Here is an 8,245-nt window from a genome sequence, read left to right on the forward strand (position 1 = left end):
CATGATATGCACAATATTGAATTCTATCTGCTTAGTTTAGAGATCATACATGCGAGTGCCAGCTGCTTAGTATATGAATCAATTATGTCAATTATATCATGCCATCCTGTATACTTAGACAACATGTATGTGAATTATTTCATCCCAGCCTATTTTAGAAAGACATCATATAGTTTTGTCATGTCATCTTGTTTAGGTACTCATCATATGTTGAATTATGCCATTATATCCTGTTAAGTTATCCATCATATATCTGAAACTGTGTCATGCTATCCTGTTTAGTTAGGCATCATATATGTGAAATTGTGTCATGCTGTCCTGTTTGGTTAAACAACATATATGTGAATTACCACATCTGTCTATCATACAATGTCTGTACGTTGAATTTCTTTTCTTGTTTATCAGCCATTTGAATTGGAGGGGGTGATGGAAGTATCTAAGGGAGCAAAAACCCGTTCTTCACAAAAGACAGTGCTACCCGTCGATGCAGATAGAACCATGGTTGTACTAGCCCACAAACTAGCCCCACCACACATAATCGAGACTCTTCCAGATTGCACACTTACACCGTTGGGCAGAGAACTAGCTACAACCCATCGAACCGCAACCCCAGCGGATAGTAACCCACTTATAGTTGACAAATCACCATGTCCACCACAGAGTACCCCCACACGAGCAGTTTGTACAGCTCCTGCAGTGCCCAAAGCATGAAGACCACCACAGCTAACCCAAACTCCACGTTTAAAGCAGAAGAGCAACTGTTCTCAGGTCATATTCCGTAGCTATGGTCCATACTCCTTTGATGTTGCATCACTATATTTACTCATACCAACTACTTTCGAATTTGAAGGATTCAATTGAAACTCCAATGGCGCAACAGGTATGTTTTAAACCTATTTCTTTAACTGGATTGCTATTCTAACTTCTTGCTCTATGTTGATTTCAGTTTAAGTTGTATAAACAGTTATGTACTCATGTGATGCACATTACAAGTGCTGCCAATGATGTGTAGTTTATCACACTTATATTCTGTCTATGCTGCTGTGTCTTAAAAATATATGAGTTGAACTGTGTCTCTATCTTGATTAGGGAACATAAACTAGAATGATATGGATAATACAGTGACCATAGTACATAGATATATGTTTGTTTCATGTTGTTATCCTGCCCACCTTACTACTGAACCGGTTTACCAAAATGAGTTTGGTATACTACAAGCTAAACCTGTGATGTGTCTGCTTGTTTCTCTTGTAGTATGCAAATAGAATATTGGAGAAGAGCACCCCACTATGCAATGGTAGAGAAAGTAATGTAGATAAGTTTCAAGATAGTGAGACAACCCTGTTGTTCTCCAAGAAAGGTGATAAAAATGATCTTGTAGACAGTGAGAAAACCCCACAGTCATGCGTTGATGTAGTGTTCGAGTTACTGGCCAGTACCGCTGGCACAAGCTCTTCGAACTCGCTGCCTGAATCACTTCGGCTTCTTCAGTCTCAGCTACAAGCTGAAAGGCATCAGTCAGCTGTGCTGCAGCAAGAAGTCGAAGGACTGAGGAAGTCCCTGCAGAATTCAGATGCGTACTTTCTTGTGCAACAGCAAGCGCTGGAGGATTTAAGCGCCAAACAAGAGAAAGTTAATAAGCTTGCTAAGCATCTTGCCAGCATTATGGGTACCCAGGATATTGTTTCTTGAACTCTTCTGAAGTGGTTTCAGTTCTGGACTTGTTTTGCTGCGGCGTTTATATGCAGCTGTGTTCCCTATATTAGCACTGGTGGTGAACTTTGATGCCCAGTGGATGTAATATGTGTAATAGCCGTGATAGCCTAGCATAAGTTGCTTGCTTATTTATTTCCTTTTTTTGACCAAAGAACAGTAGTGCAACAACCCTACTGTGTGTCATTTTTCATTAATAATGAAGAAACCAATAAAATTGTCTTACAATGGTTGTTGGGGAAACAACCAGAACATGAAGAAAATACAAGATAAAGGACAATGAAAAGAAAAGGCAGTCTACATAATTGAAACTAAATGTTGTCAATCCAGGATGACATGCCATCTTTCAAAGACGGTTTAGCTCTCAACATGGTAATCTTGAAAGATCTGATAAAATCAGACTTGCATTCATAAATTGAGCAAGGAATCCCCTCAAATATCATCCCATTTCTTTGGTTCCAAATGCTCCAACAGCCCACTATCATAATTTCCATGAAATGTTTGATTTTGTATCTGTGGTTGGCATCCATGATCATACTATGAATATCCAAGTCTGAATTCCATTCAAATCCAATGTCCCACCAGAATCCTTGGCTAAATGGGCAAGTGAATAGGAGGTGCATTCTGTCTTCCATGTCTTCAGCATTACATAATACACATGTAGTGGAATCAAGATGCATGCTCTTTCTAGTTAAGAGGTCACATGTGTTTATCCTGTCATGAAGCATAAGCCAGCAGAAAAATTTATGTTTAGGAAGGCAGCATGATTTCCATATCCATTTAAAAGTATCTACAGCATCTTCACCCTTCATAAGTGATTGATAGATCATCTTGGTCATGCTTTTAATGTTACTCCCATTGAAATTCCAAATGTCATGATCCTGGTTGTGTCTGATGGCATTCAATTCACCAGAAAGTTGATGAAATTGCTGATGTGCTTCAATGGATAGGGGTAGTTGAAATAGATTATACAAATTATCCATATTCTTGGCATCCTTGATAGATATATTTTCCTTATAAGTAAAAGAGTGTAGCTCAGGAAACTTTAGCTTCATAATGTCACCATTCCATTTATCCTCCCATAGCATATTAGTATCCCCAGATTTAATATCACAAAATGTCATATCTCTGAACTCATCATACTTTTTCATGCAATCTCTCCACCAAAAAGAGCCTTTGTTCCTGTTAGTATGAGGGGCTTCATTATTATGATAATAGGCCTCCCAGATTAGTTTAACCCAAGGTGTATCCATCTTGTTGTAGAATTTATAAAGGTGCTTAATAAGAAGGGTGTCTTGTTTATTTGTTTGCTTGTAGTCAGTGCAATTGTTTTTCCGCGGTTGGCTAGTGGCTGCAATAACCTATTTTTTAAAACTATGCCACAATAACCATGGGCTAATATTTAGTGTAGTGACACTGGGCCTCCTACAGGTCATAGAAATAGTGGGCCTTCTACGGGCTGTAGAAACAGTAGGCCTTCTACGGGCCGTAGAAACATTGGGCCTTCTACGGGCCGTAGAAACAATGGGCCTTCTATGGGCCGTATCATCAATGGGCCTTATACGGGCCGTATGATTGATTGGCCAAACATGGGCCAATAACAGGCCGCATTATGGCCGTAAACGGGCTAGAGTTGGAATCGTCCGTTCATGGGCCGACCATAACGGGCCATCGTTAATAGGCTATATTTGATGACGCTATGAAAACGGCTCAATGTATTAACGGACCACAAACGGGCCGACTGTAACCACGGGCTAAATTTGGCCCACAAGCAGAAAATGACAGTAACGGGCTGTAAGTAAATGAATGCTCGAAATGAGCCCAAGAATAAATGGGCTATGAGAAGGACGAAAGATAACATAGGCTGGAAACAGCCCAACTGAATAATGGGCCCTTAATGGGTATAAAGTGATACACTGTTCATTACGGGCCAGTTTCACAACGGGGCATTAATGGGTCTAAAGTGATACACTGTTCATTGCGGGCCAGTTTCACCACGGGCCGTTAATAGGCCAAGAGTTACATAGGGCCTCATATGGGCCGAAAGACGTTATGGGCCATACATGGGCCAGAAGTGAAAACGGGCTGGAATCATATTGGATGGCCCAGATGACGCTACTGGGCCTAATTCGGATAGGGCGTAGCGGGCCTTGGGTTAGCGGGCTGTAAATGGGCTATATGCGAACAGGCCGTTAACAGGCTTTCAATGGGCCGACCCGTCACCTTTTGACCAAGTCAAACGGGCCGGCCTTTTCACAGGAATGGGCCTCTGTTGGGTCGTGCCACGTGTCGACGTATCATAGGTGCCTTTTGTCCAATGAGTGGATGACATCTGTCCCAACAACGAGCCGACACGTGTTTCCTCCAGCCAATGATGATTTTACACGTGGGAAATCCCCATTGGTCGGGGTTGTTAACGGGTTATCGGATCCAAAACTCGACCTGATAGCTTAACGGCATTCCATTACGGTGGATGCCACGTGTCAGTCACCCTTGACGAAAGCACTTCTATGACATGCGATTTATCGTCATGAAAGTGGACACTTCCGTGATGATAATTTTGGTAATGTCATGGAACACTTCTACGACAGCACAGGTATGACTATCTTGATTCTGTCATAAATTTGTCATGGATGTACATGCATGACAAAAAACGCGACCTACTGTGACAAACACGTATCACCACGGAAGTGTATTTTTTTGTAGTGCTTGCTGCACCTTATTTACTTTCATTGCTTGTTACCCGCTACAAATTATCTTATCACAAAACTATCTGTTACCTACAATTTCAGTGCTTGCAGAGAATACCTTACTGAAACCGCTTGTCATTTCCTTCTGCTCCTCGTTGGGTTCGACACTCTTACTTATCGAAAGGACTACGATAGATCCCCTATACTTGTGGGTCATCAAGACTCTTTTCTGGCGCTGTTGCCGGGGAGTGAAGCGCCTTTGGTGAGTGGAACTTGATAAGGAAACATTTAGATAGTGTGCTGAAATTTTCTGTCATTTGTTACTATGGAAACTAATCCTTTGAGGGGCTTGTTCTGGGCATCTTCGCCCCGACCAGTAGAGCAAAGAGTTTCTCCTCAACCTACAGAACCTATTGAAAATGTTCACTTTGAGATTCCTTCGGGTATGATAGAGAAACTGCTACCTAATCCCTTTGCAGGAGATGGAACATTGCATCCCGATCTACACCTTATCTATGTGGATAAAGTTTGTGGATTATTTAAGCTTGCAGGTATTCCCGATGATGTTGTCAAGAGGAAGGTCTTCCCTTTATCTTTGAAGGGAGACGCATTGACATGGTATAGGCTACGTGATGATACGGGATCTTGGAATTATAAACGATTGAAGTTGAAATTTCACCAGAAGTTCTATCCTATGCATCTTGTTCATCGTGATCATAATTACATATATAATTTCTGGCCTAGCGAAGGAGAAAGCATCGCTCAAGCTTGGTGGGAGGCTTAAGTCAATGTTATATTCATGCCCCAATCATGAGCTCTCTAGAGATATGATTATTCAAAAAAAATATGCTCTTCCATTAGAACCCCTCTTTCTCCGTGCTTGGTCCAACAGTTATAGTCGGACATGAAACCGGACGTAAACAGGTGGACGTGAATGGTTCTTGAGTTAGATTAATTACTACAATTCTTACAGACAGCACATGGACAACACAAAAAACCATCCGGTCGCTTGTTTGCCTCAATCGAAAGCAGAAAAGTATGCACGCCATTAATGAACTGGGGAGAGCATCGGTCAGCGTACATCCATTGCCGACTCATCTTCATTACACAACACCAAATTAATACAAGTCCATACACACTTATTCTCATAAAACAACATACAGACTCTCTAGCTAAAGCATTTAAATGCAACAAAAAATGCGATCAAGATCGCAACTAAGGTAACAATTGATCCAACAGCATAATGATACCAAGCCTCATTATCAATTGCATATTTTCTAGTCTTTCTAATCGTCAAGCGCATTGCATCCATCTTGATCTTGTGATTATCGATGACATCGGCAACATACAACTCCAGTTTCATCTTCTCTTCTTTAATTCTTTTCAATTTTTCTTTCAAATACTCATTTTCCTTTTCAACTAAATTTAACTTCTCGACAAGAGAGTCGGTTGTAATTTCCGGTTCACATACCTCCTAGATAAAAATATCTAGGTCAACTTGATGGGCATAATTGTCATAAACACGAAATGCAACAAATAGTTATAAAAGAGAATATACCACATCCGAATCATAAACCGGACGAGGGCCGACGGGGACGGATATCAAAACCATGCTAATATGTATAACAAACAACGTACGTGTAAGAAAATTATACAAGTAACTATCTAAATCACACGAACATGATTTTTTTTATAAAAAGGATAAGAACAAGAGGCTCATCAAGGTGGTGCAGGCGACAGGACGGTGCGGGCGATCAGCGGTGGTTAGGACGGGGACGGGAAGGCACTAAGTAAACCACACCTACATATGCAAACTAAGAAGTTAATTTGAGCTCAAATTGCATATAAATCAAATAAACTACCACATCCCAAACTAAAACGCATAAATAACTATATTTATAGAGCATTGCACGAGCTAATCTAGCAATGAAAGATGAAAGGACAAAGTTGCTAACATTTGTGAACACTTGGATGGATGGGGGGCCTTCAAATCTTGACAAATTTTGGCAAAAATGAAGGATGAGCTCGAGCAAAGGGAAAGAACAAAGGAGAGGAATGAAAGGGGAAAACAAAGAGAAATGGGCTCGGGCTCGACAAAGGGTTTATATAGGGGCACATTTTGTACCGGTTGCTTATACAAACCGGGACTAAAGATGCACCTCTAGTCCCGGTTTGTGACACGAACCGGGACTAAATATGCTCGTGGGGGCTCAAACCTGACACCAGCCTATCACCCCTTTAGACCCGGTTCGTGGCATGAACCAGGACTAGACGTTCAACATGAACCGGGACTAATGATGCCCACCCCCTAGCCGTTAGAACCGGGACTAATAGTCACATTAGTACCGGGCCGTTATCAAACCGGGACTAACGGGCCTCACGTAAAGTCATTTTCCTACTAGTGTCTGTGCACACCGAATGAATGGTTGTAGATTCTTCTGTAAAGATCTTACTTTAATAAAACATTTTAAAGCACTTGGTATTCTCTAGGGAACAATGAGTTAGATTTATATGATGTCAAAAAAATGAGTTAGATTTATCTAGAACACTGTGTATTGCAGTTGTGGCTACTTGTGGGACAGATCACGGAGCAAATGGTGGCTAGCAAAAATACTCTCTCATATCTAACCTGCTACACATATTTGTATTGTACTACGGGAGCTAACTTGTTGATCACAAGGACTCACGCCTCGCAAATAACTCCAAAATATTTCGATATCAGAATTTCATATGTCTGATACTCAGATCTAACATAAAAGACAAGCTTTCATTGATTCCCAACGTTGATATCATCAAGAGAGCAACTCGAAGTCATCGCTCAAATGCTCTACAGGACTGACAGGCTAATTTTACAATTTTTTTTAAGGAATATTCCATTTTTCTACAGCAAGGAGCTTAGTATTTACTGAAAACAAATAAAAAATATTGAACGGGCATACTTTATGGTAACATAAGAGCCATACATTCAATCAACGTAGTGGCTTATCTAGATTTTGTTTGCAAGTATGACAACATGGGTGCCATCAAAAGACAAGTGGGCATAATTAATTTTCTGAATTTACCAAGCCATAATTGTATCGAGAAATCTAACCACCAGTCGGCAGGATTTTAGTAATAGATCCGAACGACTCCTTTGCCGTTCGATCCGAATCATGCGGGCGCGCGCTCGTCTTTCCTCTTTCCCGATTTTCGTCTTCCCTCTTTCCTTATTTTCTGGTTTCAGTTTCCTATTCTATCAGTAGTAATTAACGTTTCCTTTAAAATTGCACCTGCCACATTTGCACTGCTTCAATCCTGGCCCGATTGTTGCTCCCACCCCGAAATCTCGCAATAATTAATGCTGGATTAATTAGCATGCATGCCGCACCATTTTTACGGGATTATTAAAGCAGCGGTCAAAAATATAGGTCATTCACGGGATTTGATCCTTAGTCGTTGGTTTAGTACATTTGCCCACCAACCACCTATTGTATGTCTAGTCCTTGTGCAGATGAAAGAGTATTTTCATGGTTGACTTTTCGTTTTTATATTACCATTATAGAAAAAACCATTTATGTAGTGCTATTAGAGTGGAACAAAATTCACCTCGCATGGCTATGATGGTCTCGCCGCAAAACGCCCCGATGGTGCCGACGGACAATGTTAATACGATAGGGTGAATATGTATAAAGCATGATAATTTACACATAGCACATCTAATAACTTGCATACAAACACTATGATAACTTTGACAGGAGTGGGAGGTTGTTGAGACCATACCCCTGATAACTTCTATGTGAAGAGCATGCTAATTTACGCATCATTTAGCTGATAACATGTGTACAGACACTATGATAACTTTT

Source organism: Triticum dicoccoides, chromosome 1B (genome assembly GCF_002162155.2).
Source record: "Triticum dicoccoides isolate Atlit2015 ecotype Zavitan chromosome 1B, WEW_v2.0, whole genome shotgun sequence".
NCBI classification, from domain to species: Eukaryota; Viridiplantae; Streptophyta; class Magnoliopsida; order Poales; family Poaceae; genus Triticum; species Triticum dicoccoides.